General features: G+C 38.0%; 1 non-coding gene across 1 annotated transcript; it reads right to left on the reverse strand.

Annotated features, from left to right (window-relative positions):
- Nucleotides 1-12: 12 nt before the first annotated feature.
- LOC119694929 lies at nt 13-15,032 on the reverse strand. Its single transcript, XR_007266622.1, has 11 exons — nt 14,928-15,032; nt 14,409-14,447; nt 12,348-12,528; nt 9,015-9,182; nt 8,272-8,426; nt 7,885-8,020; nt 2,460-2,590; nt 1,832-2,021; nt 1,378-1,459; nt 842-952; nt 13-268 (listed from the first exon to the last, which is right to left on the reverse strand). It is a non-coding gene; the product is annotated as an uncharacterized LOC119694929 (transcript).
- Nucleotides 15,033-16,193: the final 1,161 nt, after the last annotated feature.

A 16,193-nucleotide genomic window follows, 5' to 3' on the forward strand; every position in this document is an offset into this window, starting at 1 on the left:
TGTAGCTGCATGTCCGTATAGGCGTAATTTGGTGCTTTTTGTCACTAGAACTTGTTCATTGCTCCTGAGCGTATATCCAACAGCAGAGTGTTGTATTGTATTGTGTTGTATTTATTATTCATAATATTCATTACAGAGAGTGAGACAGTGCTTACCCTCTAAGGAGAGTGCTTTGACACGTTCCTCCAGCCCGTCGCTGTTTTGGACGATGGCGAAGTAGTCCCCATACTCGGCAGGCCCGTTTACGTCTATTTCTAAATACCTTGTTCTGTAACAGAACGGAAATGAAAAGATCATCTGTGTAGGTAAGTACTTTAAAAATGCAGACGTCGGATAATTCATGGGAAGAGGAAGAATTTTCTTCACGTCTACTTTTATAAGGATATTCAAAGCGAAGTCATAAATAAAATATTGGATACGATTCTGATGCAACCATTTTTACATTTATAGTACTGTAAAAATTCCTTCATTCTCAGGAAATAAAATAGTTTCCGCAAGTTACAAAAAACAAATAACTAAATAATGAGACTTTAACTACCTTATTTCCTAAGTCCCTTAAATGGTTGAATTTGTAGTCCCTTAAATTATTACAGGAAATGGTTGAATTTGACAAACAACTTCTTGCGAAACTAAATAATTTACTTCATTACTGTCTAGAATTTTATTTATCTACCTTTATTTATTTATATACAATTTAGATTACATTTTATTTCTATACTTTGGTGCACCAAAGCACAGTTACAAAAAATACAGCTTTAAAAGTAAGGTTGGTATACAAAGGCAAGATAATTGTCAAAAAGCATTTTCTTCCCACCAACCTTTTCTCCACAGCTCCTCTTACCTCTGGCCGTCATTGCCGCTGTCTCCCACGCGGTACCGGCTGGACGCCAGGTTCGCGAAGGTGCCCGCAGTAGCCCGCACCATGACCCCGAGGAGCCGGCAGCCCTCACACCTAAAGGGTGGATATACAGGATGTTGCACAAAGGGTACTAAGCCGAAACCTACATCTGCAGCATGAGCATCTAAGCCCGAAAATGAAATCAGAATTTCAAAATTCACGAAAAAAAAACTTTTTCTATAGAATCTTTGTCGGTCACGTGACTTTACTATGGAAAATGCATTTTTCCCGAATTTTTAAATTCCGATTTTATTATCGGGCTTAGATATAACATGCTGCACGTGTAGATTTCGGCTTAGTATACCCTTTTTGCTACACTCTGTAGATTATATATATCCTGTGTAATGTAACGTTCTTACGAATGGTACAATACAGGCAAAAGAGTGATAAAAAGTGCGTAAAAGGATGATACACTAGAACATATTATCAGAGCTTGGCTCGTTTCTCTGTTACAACTAAATGTAATAGTCTATACTCACCTGAAGGGAACCCTGGACGAGGCGTTCGCGTGCTGGGATATGCTGTCCAGGACTTGGCTCGGCATCCAGATTGAAGACTTCACTGTGATAGAAGTATGAAATGTGAATTGCAAATTTTCCAGTGAAAATTCCGAAATAAAAAGTTTACACGTAGTAAATTCAGGGATTCAATAAATTTCATAAAAATTGCATCAGCCGTTTTCCAGTGGAAGAGTAGCAAACATCCATCAATTAGCAAAATAGCTAAATTTTAAACTGCTGAAAGAAATGGTATAATGGTGCCCTTGTCTGCCACGGAGGCTTGCCACAGGAAAGCCTTATAACACGAATCGAAGCTCGCACGCACACGGAGGCTTGCCACAGGAAAGCCCTATAACACGAATCGAAGCTCGCACGCAACAGTAGGTAATTCGCACAATCTCTTAGTTTATCACCACACAGCTTTATAACTTACCAAGTGACAATAACAGCAAACGCTTTTCTTTCCTGGGGTTGGTCTTGTGTCGAAAGACCGCGAAGTAATCTCCGTAGAACTGCGGCATCCACTTTGGAAACACCAGATTTATTGACATCAGTGTGTCTGTGATGGATCTCTTGGTGTTCGTGGGATCTACTACAGATGCCTTCACGTGCTTGTCATTTAGCTAGAAGAAAAATATTCATGAAAACGTTGACAGTCTTTCCTTTACAATGTATGGGATTCGGCATAAGTGTATTGTATCTGCTTGTAGCCTAAATAATTCAGATGAAAACTCTAGCTAATGGCTTAAACACACACTCGCTTAGAGCTCTAGATTTGCACTAAACAGATACGCGTGGGACACAAGAATCAAAATAATGAATCAACTAGGCTTGCAGCGTTAGCTTAGTCGAAGACGGTGCGCTTTTATTCTCTAAATACATTTGAGCATATTTTTTGGGGATCTGTCCCTCAAAAGATAAAAACGAATCCTTATATAAATGATGACTGTTTTTATTAGTCCTATGAGTAATTGGCATCTCATATCTTAACTTATCAATATCATATTTAATTCGAACATAATAAAATCGTTATTTTTTTAAAAATATAATAGGTAACATACCTTTCTAGTCATTCCGGTAGTATCCCTGACATGGATGGCCTCGTAGGTGTATCCTTCAGGTATCTTCACTTGCCTCGGACTCGTTTCATAGGACTTCAGGCCTGGATGTACTCCCTCTTCCGTGCTGTCCTCTGAAATTGAAAGGTTAAATTTGATCTCCAAAGCATTGATACAGAATTGGCAACTGATACTGATCTTTCAGTCGATGTTTGCGTCGTTGCAGGGTCGTCGCTGTAATAGTTATATTTTTTTAACTTTTTTTTTTGACTTCAAAAAAGGAGGAAGTCTCAATTCGTCGGGATCTTTTTTTTTTATGACCTTTCTTTTGGGCCAGCGCGACGCGACGCGACGTAGCTCCACGCACAGATCGGGCCTCACCCTAAGCGCGTCGCAAGTACAATAGTCGTCATGTCACTTGGATCTCGCTTTTGGAATCATAAACTTCATAAATCTTAATTTAAAAGGTGGTACGTGGATATGGAACTTTACCTGGAATAGCTGAAATAAAAAAAAAACACGTTTAATATGAATTTCGGTGTAAAATAAAAGAAACCTTGTAAAACTATTTTGAATATTTATATTTTAGTATTACCTGGTATAAACTCTATAAATAAAATAAATAAAGTTCAGTCAATTATCCCGCTTGTTGTAATTTAGTAAGTGATGAATAAAAATTGAAATAAAATGTGTCCATACCGTCACCTGAAATTGTGTTATGTCTATTAATATCAAATCTTATTAGTAATGCAACTTTATTTTACTTATAAAAATAATTTTCGGAGCGAAAAAGTTCCTATAACAAACTTTTTCACTGTATTAACTTGCCCAGCTTTACTTTAGATGGCTAGTAACTAAATCTACTCCTACCGACCCATCGCACGACATCGTATCATTAACTTTATTTTGGTAAATTAGGTCTATACAAATTCAATTCAAGTTTATAAATTCTGTGTGAAACTAAATCAAGTACGATGAATATAGGAACAATAAAAATAAGTAAAATAAAAAAAAAATAAAAAAAAAAAAAATTAAATCCAATATTTCATAGATTATTATACTTACGCTCGTATTCTTGAAAATATAAAAGTAAAAAAGGTAAGTAATTATCACAGTTATGAAGATGAATAAAAATATGTACATTTATTTAATGGAAAGAACATAAATATAAACATACCATCAAAATCTGTAAAACCAAATAGAAGTTATAAATGTAAAATACTCTGATATGGATAAATATTTAGATTATTATGAAGCATGCGTGGATGTACATATTTTAAACTAAACAAATATGGTATTACGGACTAAAGCTGTGAATTTGAATTATTATCATGATAAGTATAAGTGCATAGATACATTGATACAAAGAGCATTTTGTTTTTTTTAATCATAATTCATTACATATTTTACTAACCATCCGCTGAAAAAAAAAAGTCAAAATTTAAATATTGTGATAAAATATAAGGGAATTCCTTATAACTTACGACTTACGCATCTTGCTACGAGCTACGAGCTACGAGCTACGAGCTACGAGCTACGAACTACGAGCTACGGGCTACGGGCTACGAGTTACGACTAATTAAGACGTAGCCAAATCCGTTAGGCTTTCTTCTTTAACAATAGCTATATAAAATTGGCGTCGGTAAACATATATACATGTCGCAGCCGGATGGTATAACCCGCCGTATTACATGACGCCTAGCCGCATTACAAGACAGGGCCGCTTTGTAATGCGGCGGATCAACGTTTAGCCGTATTGAATACGGCTGAATGAAAATGCGCCGGATTGTATTCGACATCATACGTCATTCAATACGGCTGGCCGTTATGTAATACGGCGAGAGATTAGCCGTCGCATTGAAAGATTTTAGTTTTGATTTTTAACACTCGTGGCGCTGCTTGACATAACAACAATAATGGCGTTGGATACAGATATTTGATGATGATTAAAACGAAGAAATCGTGTTAAATATGCTAGTAAACAGTACTTCAAGAACAATTTTCACGTGAAATTAAATAATTTCTATTCCGATCAATGCGGTACAGTGAAAAGCGTACAAAAGTTATAACGCACATCAATCAGCTAAAGTGACCATGGATTCTGCTGGTCGGCGGATTTCCAGATTATACTACTGGGTCAAAAAATATAAATGTGGCCGGCAAAGGTTATTTGATCTTGAAGAGACTGCGACGAGGCAAACGTAGTGCGGGACGCCCTCAGGCTAGATGGGGTGACGACTTGCGAAAGGTGGCTGGTTATGATTGGATGTGGAAAGCTGTAGATCGCATCCAGTGGCGTGCTTTGGGAGAGGCCTACGTCCAGAAGTGATGTTGATGATGAAGAATAATAATTCCGAAGATCCTACAATCCGAGTAGTACCCATGCCCATGAACAGTATTTTGATACTTGGAAGTCCATATGATATATTTACTCTATTATGATTACAAAATTCCTTCACATGTTATGTCATGCTTAGTATGGACATGGTTACCCTACAATTCAGTAGTAGTACGATGCGGCTAAACGTGGGCCGCCGTATTGAAGAACGTATTGAAATGACAATCCGGCTAAACGTTGATACGCCGCATTACAAAGCGGCCCTGTGTTGTAATGCGGCCAGCCGTAATGTAATACGGCGGATTATACGATCCGGCTGCGACATACATATGCACTCACGACTGTAATCCCCGAAGGGGTAATCAGAGGTGGCTCACAAGCCACCCACTTTTCGCAGCACATTTGTACTCACATGATAGGTTGCGAACCATATCGCCGTTTTGGAATAAGTACAATGCACTTAGGATACACATCTAAAATCTAGATGTGCAGGTTTCCTCACGATGTTTTCCATGAATAAACTCCTTGATTAAAAAACACAATTGAAATAATTCATGGGTATGGGCCAGGATTTGAACCTACGGCCTCTCGATTGAGAGGACGAGGCCTTATCCAGTACGCCATCACCGCTCTCTCGTCGGCGTCGGTAAAATATACTGGAAATGATTTCTTATTTGATCTTTATCGCTAGCTTTAAAAGTGATTGTGAAACTTTATTCATTTGGTTATTGGAACGGCTTCGTAATGAGTGTACATTTTTTTGATGACAACTAAGTATACATTTTCTTTATTATTACTCATATTTCATTATGAACATAAATGAACATTAATAATTTACAATTATTCGTGGATAACAAAGCATACCTCCTAGTATAAGTAGTATTAATAATTATCTTTAATTGCAATTATTAGTTTATAAATTTTTTATAGTAAACGAGTACCTAATTGGTGTACTTACGTTTAACTGTGAACAAAGAACATGAGTACGTTATTATTTATTCACTCGTATTTATAATACATTAAATTTTCATTTATTAATTACATAAGTAATTTCTTCTCAAGGGTCAATAAACAACAAATGCTATACAGGATGTTCTGTAAATAGTGGATCTAGAAAAGGGGTTGACTAAGGGGGTCAATCTAAAAACTTATTTTGTTCTGTGACTATTGCTCTATGGCTTTTGCTTCTCCATATATTTTGATGATTATGGGACTTTTTCTAAAAAGAAGCAATTATTTTTTTCGTGACGTTTCAAAAAATATTCTACAACAGTTGTTAAGATCAATGCTCTGAGTCATCCACCCCCTTTCCGTTGGTCCAGAGCGTTGGTTGAGTGATTTTGAAATTTACAGGGACAAAGTTACTACATTTCTTCATCAAATGCATTGTCTGAAAAGTTTTTCCTATTCAGAACAAAATAAAAAGTCTTATTAATCATGTTGCTTGTATACCATAGGTAACTCAACTAGTCCCTTATGTAGGACATGTAAGGAAGTAGATGAGACGGTTGAACACATTCTGTTAGTTTGTCCACCTACTACAGAAACAAGATTATCTATTCTTGGACCAAAAGAGCGCCTATCTCAGCTATTGGAACACCCAGGCTTGCGACTCCAGTTTAGCTAGCTAGCTAGCTAGCCTAGCAGAGCTAGGCTGGCTGAGCTGAAATAAAGGGGATATGTACAAAGGTTCCACTCGAGAGAGCCACGTACAGGAACTTCACCCCCTACCAGAATAGAATAGAATCATGTTGCTTTTTATTTACATTTTAAGTTTCATTTTATGAAAACAGACAGAAATACAATAGACAGTATAAAAATAGTAAGTATATCACTTTATGATATTTTACTTTGTTAAACAGTATCATCCTGTATCCACGGTGACTTTTATTATACCGACAACTTTAATTAATTAAGTTTTTTGGTATGTTTAATTATGTTTTGTACAGTATTTATGTACTTTTTTAATCATTATACCTATTATAAATTATAAGGTACAGGTGTCACGGTTACATATTATAATAGCTATGTGAGTTATAATTAATAACAATCATTATTTATTTATTGTTATTATGTTAACAAAACCTACCTGTCCATAATGTTACTAAAGGTCAGACTGCTGAAAATCTAGATTTGTCGTAGGTGGTTTTACGTCATTAATGTTAGGGAACCTACTTTCACAATAGATCCATCCATCCAACCATCATGAGTTTCTGTTTACTAATAAATTCGTATTTACGTACAATGAAAAGTGAAAAACATAGAGAGATAACCTGCACAATGTTAAACAAAAAATCTAAGCCCCCAACCCGCAGTAAAATAGGAATAATCCTCAAAGGGATTATGCACAAAGGTTCTAATCGAGTGAGCCAGATGTAGCGAATAATGCCGTCACAGGCAACCAGGCTGTGAGGGTCTGGCCATGACCGAGGGTTTAATCAGCCAGAGCGTCGGTCGTCAAAATAAGAGAATTCAACAGTATTTTATAATAACATTGTCATGATGTTTATGTGCCAACTAGAGCAGGCAATGAAAATAAGGGTCACTTTTACCAAACGCTAAACGTATATAAAATATATTGAAACCAAATTTTAAATACATTTTGTACTAACTGACAGACGTATGACAGGCTACTAAATACGTTTAGCGATTGGTGAAATTCCACCTAAATATGATAACTTTTTTTTAAAACCGTTTGTCAGTCTTATGCTATTTTATACCTAAAATCGAGAAGTGTTTGTAAACTTACCAGATTCAGCTAAAAGAAAAACAAAAAATAAAAATACGTTAAATAATGAACGGGGATGTATATTATTATACCATGGGGGATACCAAAAAAGACAATTTGCATTTTGCACACCATTTAGCTAGATCCTCACCTACTTTTTATTCGTGGGTTAATTCTGAATAGATTTAGCTCGGGAGACATTCTGCTAAAGGATGGTTGATTGCTAATGTGTCGGTGGTGCTAAGGCAGTACGGCCTTAGGCGGGTAGCTATTAGTGGTTGGATGAGGAAGGCCGATTACCGAGTGTTGTGGAGAGGCCTATGTCCGCCAGTGGATGATTACTGGCTGATTATGATGAAGGCAGTACTCACTCCATATCTCGCTGGCCAGCAGCGCCTGGTCCGCGGACGCGATGCTGAAGATGTACCCGATCTGGCACGGGTTCCAGTGGTCGCACACCTCGCGGTCCGGGTCCAGGTCTTGCACGAACTTGTACGACTGGAATATCATAGTCATCATCAGGAAGTAATCGTCAACTGCTCCCAGGGAGTCTGTTGTAACGTAGCTCCTAAACGGCTGAACGATTATCATTGATTTTTTTGGGTCGTTGGTGTTTTAATCTATGTTCCATGAAAATCGGTTTAGGACTAAAAAAAATATGCGAATTTTAGTGTTGAATGTCGGAACGGTCTTGTAACGTTGGTTTTTTTTTTAATTGTTGTTGCTGTTATAGACGCGTCTCAACTTACCTTGTCAGGGTAGTAGCGGTAGTGCACGACCACGTCGTCAGTGTCTTCCAGCGCACACTTGGTCTTGGTGTAGTTGAGGGAGGTCCTCTCGGCGGGCTGACAGCCGAACACCGTGGAGCCATTGCGGGGTAGATCCTGAGGTTCTTGCTTATGACCTGTGGAATAAGGACCACAGTCATATATTTTTTAATTTGAACATGTTATGAAATATTTATTTCGCTACGTTTTGATGGATAAAAGTAATGTTATAAAGCTTATATTAAAAACAGCGGACGTGGGGCTTTGGCAAAATGAGTTTGGGCACAGGAAAGTTGTTAATTTCATTTTGCTGCGCCGAGATTCCGTTTCACAGATATATTTTGTAACCGGTAAAAAATATTTAATCTTCAGGTGTTAAATATTATATTAAATATTAATATGCATATGTGTTGCATCTCCAATGCACCTGCCAAGCGCTGAACAATAGCTGTAACCTTCCAGACTCACAGAAGGCCATGAACTAAATTGGACTATAATACGCGCTGTATGTGTGTTGATTGGTGGTTACATTACATCAAATCAAATTTTATTAATTCGAAGTATTGTTTCACAATTATAATATGTCGATTGACCAATTATTAATAATCTACTTACCACCATTTTACAGAGACTCACTGTGGAAAAGAAATGGCAAAAAAAAACTCCTCAAGCATCTTTTCAACTTCTGCTTCGGTATACATTATGTAATATAACCTATTACTCACGGTTACAGAAGAAGTACTGGTTGTTGACGGTATACAGCTCCTTGTCCTCCGCGCTGAGACAGGACTCGAACAGCACGGAGAGCGGGGCCGACTCGTCCTCGCAGAGAACGGTCCCGGAGCCGTCAGGCTCGCGCGGCGCCCGGTTGGACGGGCAGCGGTAGAACGAGCCTGGGAAAGGGATATAAGATTATCTATTCTTGGACCAACAGAGCGCCTATCTCAGCTATTGCAAAATCCAGGCTTGCTACTCCAGTTTACTCGGGAGCTAGGCTGGCTGAGCTGAAATCAAGGGGATATGTACAAAGGTTCCACTCGAGAGAGCCACGTACAGGAACTTCGCTCCCACTCAGAATAGAATAGAATAGAAAGGGATATAACAGCCATTATATAAAAACAATAATCAGTAAACATACATTAAAAAACTTACATACAGACGAATTGAGAACCTCCTCCTCTTTTCGAAGTCGGTTAATATAATAACAAACTACACTGCCGGGCAATGAAATAGTTCCACTGATATAACACCAAATTAATCCTAAACGGAAAATGCTAGCTTAATGACGCCTTCTGCAATATTGAAGAATATTTAATTGCGCATCAGAATATTCCCATGTAAAAACTTAAATATTGTAATAAAAAATTAAATTAAATGTTTTTCAAAAAATGGGGCATTTGACAAATAAAAAAAATCTCTAATTATGCGTTTATTAGGTGTAAACGTGGTATTTTGATAACTCAGTACTTGGTATTTCCTCCACGTGTTCTCAATACAGCTTCTACGCGATTGGGCATGCTGAATACCAGATTCCTCAGCATATGCTGAGGAATGTTCTCCCATTCTTTGATGAGCGCGCCTTTCAAGCCACGAAGTGTAATTTGAGGTGGAACTCGGTCTCTCACAGGTTTGTCAAGCTCGTCCCAAGCATGCTCAATGGGATTCAAACCGTGGCTCCTTGCAGGCCACTCCATTTTGTTGATTCCTACGTCATGAAGATACTCATTTACAACTTGAGCAGTGTGCGCCCGTGTATTATCGTGCATGAACATTGCATTCTCGCCCATATTGGCCAAGAACGGACCAGCATGTTCATTGAGGACCTCATTGGTGTATACCACAGTAGTTAGGTTCCCGATCTCGATTGGAACTAACGCTGTTCGACCCTCTGCAGAGATACCCGCCCGCACGCGAAAGCTGCCTCCGACGTGTGCCACTTTTTCTTCAAAACATACTTGTGAAAAATGTTCTCCTGGTGGTCGGTATACTCTTTTCCTCCCATCACGATAGTTCAGCATGAATTATGACTCATCTGAGAACATCACTCTGCCCCATTCGTCCTCACCCCATTCTGTATGATTACGGGCGTATTGCAATCGGGCAACTTTATGATGCCGTTCCAGTTTTGGGCCATTTGCTGGCCTGTAAAGCTTTAATCTTCTTTCGGCAAGACGTCTCCTGACTGTCCACTCGCTTATTGGCTCCCTTCGAACTTCTAGAAGTTGTTGTTGAACGGCTACTCCCGTCTGATGTCGATTTCTTAACATGATTTCCGCAGGGAATCGATCTTTTCGGACCGTTGTGCACCTTGGCTTGCCAGTACCTGGTCTTCTCAGGTTTAATCCAGTCTCCCTAAACCTTTAGATCTCTCGTCGTGCAGTAGTATGAGTCACGCCAATTATTCTGGCCGCATTTCTTTGGCTGGTTCCCATTTCCACCATGGTGATGATTTTCACACAATCCTCGCGTGATACAGGCATGATTTACGGGTACGAGAGCCGCAAGACTTCACAATTTCATAATTATTTCACAACGACAAAAAAAAGAATGAAATAAAAAGCAAAACTAAAAACGAAGCAAATGTTTTCCTAAACTTTCAAACCCGAAAATTTTGCTTCTTATCTTTTTTTATCCATGGCTTCGAAAATAACATTATTAAAAAGAGTTTGCATTTAAAAATGTTTGCATAATAAACTATATTTCATTAAACTTTTTAATTCATGAAGCTAGGTTCTATATCTTAGGAGATATTAAGGTTTTTGTCGGCATTTTGTAGGTGGAACTATTTCATTGCCCGGCAGTGTAGTACTGAGTATGTCGCTCGCACATTTCCGACATTGACAAAGTGAGATGGGACATTGTTAGGAGTAGTTAGGACTAATAGCAATTTAACAGTATTCGTTTGTTTAAAAATAGACTATAGCAATCATCCGATCCCTTATCTGTCAACATTGTCATAGTTTGTATGAATTTTGATGATTGCTAATGTGCGGTGGTGGTAAGGTAGAATTTATAAACAATTATGTGCATGGTATAATAATATACTCGTGTTTGTGAGTGACTTATCATAATCATAACACTATAATTAATAATACAAAGCCTATCATAGTTTTGCATAGAGATTTCCGGAGGAACTCTGGGATAAAATGTTTTTAATTCTACAGAGAATACAACGTAATAAATCTTGAAAGTGGACAAAACTTTCTTAGTACCTAACTGCTTTTGTTATTATCTCTGCTCCAATGATTTTACTAAATACCCTGCCAAATTTCAAGAGGCGAGATATTCAGTAAGTACGTCTTAAGTGTCTTAATTTAAACTCATCATGTAGGTACGTTATATGTATAAAACAGATATTATTGTGTATTTAGAAAGTTTTGTCGTGTGATTGTTTATAACTTAACTCAACTTTAGGGTTTCACCACAGTCATGTTAAAGTAAAACAGATTGAAGAGAGAATGGGATGAATTCGGGTACAGGAAAACTTTTAAATTGATGTAAAGTTGGTAAATATTTTTAATAAGGTAAATATTGTTGGTAAACTATTCATGGTCGAAATACTCAAGGACGGTATGAAGGGTTTACATTAAAACGATAAAGTTATTTTAGACTAATTACACTTGCGAACAATCAAAAAGTTTCAGTGATATACCTCGCAAATTACCAGTAGATACATTTTTTTCATTGCTCTCAAGTGTATAATTGTAAGAAGAAAATCCCTTGTCACGAATAGATACATTGCAAATACACTCGCTAGCAATTAAAACGTTCCACCTGTCGTTCCATTGCCGTTCTATATGTCACTAGAACTTTTTCATTGTCCGCGAGTGTATAGTGCCACAAACTTATCTGTTCCGGTGACAGCTCACGTAAATGTGTAATATTTCTCCATTCTATAAGATTTTAAGTTTGCCAGTAGTGGTAATTCGCTCTTGTGGTTTTAATTAACCCATCTAATCTATATTAATATATAATTCATTAGTAAATAATGAAATATGGATCAATTTAGTTCGCTCTCACCGGAACAGATAAGTTTGTGGCACTGTACTAGAAAATACCTTTGCGAATAATGACGGGAGGTTTGTTCCGGATCTCTGCGATGGTGACTCCTTTCTCCCCGTTCTGTATCGCGGTCATCACCCTCTTATACAGGGTGGTCCGCCTCTCCTGCTCCGCTATGATGTATGGCAGCAGTTCCTCAGATAACACATCTATCTTCTTTTTCGATTCTGCGTTAAGCTGTGAATTTTAATCTGCATCTTTAGTATAGCTGAACATAAAAGAGTAGAGAATAATTGAAGGCGTGGCAATCTAAGAAAGTGGCCACACTATTATAGTATAGAAAACGGACAAAAGTATCACGATACTTTAGCAGAAAAAATCAAAACGAGAAATGTTTCAAATATTTACTAATTATAAAATGCCACTTTTTGGGGAGGTTTATGTTAAGAAGAAATTAGTAGGGGAGAGGGGGGCAGTCTTGAATGAATTTCATTAAATCAAATCAACTGTAACTTTTATTTCATTGTGTATTTCATAATGTTTTTTTGCACTGAAACACGTGTTGGTTATCCCATTATGTAATTACTATAGGAGAAAAGTGATAGTATCACACATCGATATTTTATTACAATTTTTTCTTGCTCAGGAAAAAGTTCAAATGTGCCCCGGCAATTCTTCTAAAACTGTGTTTACCGATTTTCCTGCAACAAATTATTTAATTGGTCAGAAAAGCAGTGACTTGCAAATTATTATGTCTGGGGAATTTATACCGACTCTTACACTGAGTTGCAGAAAGGATCTTTGAGTTAATGTTGGCATTAAATGTATTGTTGCCTTGCTTTGACAGTACCTATACGGACAGAAAGAGACAGACATAGATTTAATGTCCACATTAGCTTAAAGTCTGCAACTCGGCATTACATATTCTTACACATATTTTTACAATAGGTACTCTAACACGGAGAGACCGACACACATAGACACCTACAGCTGTAAAACTTATCGATACCCTTTTTGAGTCGGGGGTTAGTAAAAAAGTATCTAGACCTGATGTTTTAACAACATTAGCATCCAGACCATGATGTCATGTAACGTTTGACACTAGTATTTTCTAACCTCTATAAGAATAACAAATACACATTAAAAGGCATTCTATTACATGAAAATAGTACTTTTTTACAAGAAATATAAGCAATGTATGTTAATGGTTAGAAATTAAGTACCTACTCACCATTATAAAACGCTGCTCTTTCATAAACATCGTATATATTGACTAACACTTCTCCAGCCTCATTCTCCGCCAAACATCGTAGGTAAACGCTGTAAATCATCTGTCTAGCTTCGCTGCGAATGGTTTTATTCATTTTCACTTCGTGAACAAACTCAACAATCCACAAAACTCCAAAATTAAGCAAAATTCGATTTGTTTATACAGGAACAGGGCGAGTTTGACATTCAAACCATAGAAACAGACCACAAATCACAAGTTTTTTTTTATTGCCAGGTTTAAATCTGTTTAGTTCCAAAAACATTAATCTCTACTCTTTTGTGTTCAGCTATACTTAATTTTTTAATTTTACCTACTTGAAGGTTTGTAGGTAAGTAGGTACCGTTCGTGAACGTTTGTTCAAAGGAGGTTTTCTTAAATACAAAATAATGGGTTTCGCCTTCGAAGAATAAATATTTTCGGAGGATAAATTGCCTATTAAACTGTAGGAAAAAATGTACGTAATAAATTACGAATGGTTAATTTAATAACTTGTGCTTTTGTTAGCTTAAAATTACGACATTGATATTAGGATGCTCTTTTGTGAACATCGTAACTTTTAATAAATTTAGGTATAAATTCACAATATAAGTACTTTTTATATGTTACTAGCTGTTCCCGCGCGCTTCGCTTCGCCTTAAAAAGTTTTCCCGTGGGAATTCCGGGATAAAAAGTAGCCTATGTTCTTTCCCAGGGTCTAAACCGTATGTATACCAAATTTCATTCAAATCCGTTCAGTAGTTTTGGCGTGAAAGAGTAACAGACAGACAGACAGACAGACAGACAGACAGACAGTCACAGTTACTTTCGCATTTATAATATTAGTTAGGATAGGATTAAATGTACTTACTCGATCTGCATCTTTGTGAAACTTTATTCCAGTTCCGTCCTAGAAAAATATGATATCGTTACACTTATTATTGATATTTTCAAGTAAGATTAGCTGTATAGGAACTTACTAGTAGTAATACTCTAAGTTTAATCTAAATGGCGGGAACGGGCATACATTTTGTTTGTCAAAAGTTGTACTCATATACATCGATACATTGGTAATTTATTTTACAATGTTAACTTTACATAAATTATGTTCTCTATAGATATTCTCTATCTAACTCTGAGCTATTAGCTTGAAACAGTTTTCCCGTGGGATTTTCGGGATAAGAAGTAGCTATCTTAATCCATAGTATCAAGTTCTATAAATAAATAAAACTTCTTCCATAACAAAGTTCACAAAAAAACGTTCATTAGTTTTGACGCGATGAAAAACTATAAAACTTAAAGATATATACCTAGCTATTGCATTTATAACATTAGTAGGCTAGCTTAAGATCAGTTTATGACTGCAAATAGCTTAAGGGCATGTACTCACGACGGCCTGCCTCCGGATGATGTTGGCGAGGTAGCGGCCGCGCCGCGTGGCCGGCAGCAGCACGCTGCCCGCCTGCACCTCGTCCGATATCTGCACACGACACATGTTATCACGACTGTTATGTCCAATAGGTCATATATAGGTCACATAGGGGGTGTAAGGGTTCTAAACATCCGAATGAACCAATTGCCAACCTCACCTGCCCGTGGTGCACCCTGCTAAATAACAGACGAGGCTCTGGCGACCGGATGATGGCGGTATAACCATCCAAAAACAACTACACTAAATCCCATAGACCGGCGATGGGCAGCAGCGTCACCGGTACGAAAAGTGTAGCCCTGCGATCACCAACCCGCATTGCCAAGCGTGGTGATTATGGCAAAATCCTCCATGGAGTCACACCCAAAGCCCCGGCCCCCAGTTCCCGGCAGCCCTACTATTCCTGACTACGGCAGCGGTCTAGGTAACGGTAGGGCAGGGGGTGCGAAGAATCCCCGGGTTACGCAGCGTGGGACGCCCTCCTGCCCGCTGGACTGACGACCTTAGGCGGGTGGCGGGTAGTGGTTGGATGAGGAAGGCCGAGGACCGAGTGTTGTGGCGCTCCTTGGGAGAGGCCTATGTCCAGCAGTGGATGATTATTGGCTGATGATGAGGTCACATAGAGGTCACCCCTTCAAGCAGTTAAGGCGAGCGAGGAGGAGCCATCCGCTTAGTGTTCACGTGCCAGGTAACGAGCCATGTCATCTTTTGCAATGATGGTACACATCTGAAATCTAGCTTCTCACGCATGTTTTGTTGACCGTTACAGCACGTGGATTCATATTATTAGATTCCAAGAAAAAGAATTGGATATCACGGCCGCTCGAATGTGATGAAGAGACCTTGTCAGTAAGACTACCACGGCTCCGACTATATTCAGTATATATCGCACCTTGTTCAGACAGTTTAGACCTTGGGGTTATGCACATAGGTTCCATTCGAGAGAGCCAGATGCAGGTACTTACACCCCCACATAGAATCGAATAGAATTAAATGCACCTTGTTCCGATCTTCTAATTGTTTCAGTGGAAACACTAGAGAAGGACCAGGATATGTCAACGTAGTGAAAAAATTAGGCAGGCAAAATTGCTTCATTAATGCGATATTGTTAGAAAAAAATACTCACCGGCGAATAGACACAGTTGGCAAGGGAGAACAAGTAGAAAATTAAAATAATCAGACCCTTAATTTTATCCATTCTGCACGGAACAATGCTGGAAAACGACT

The sequence above is a fragment of the Plutella xylostella genome, chromosome 9 (genome assembly GCF_932276165.1).
Source record: "Plutella xylostella chromosome 9, ilPluXylo3.1, whole genome shotgun sequence".
NCBI classification, from domain to species: Eukaryota; Metazoa; Arthropoda; class Insecta; order Lepidoptera; family Plutellidae; genus Plutella; species Plutella xylostella.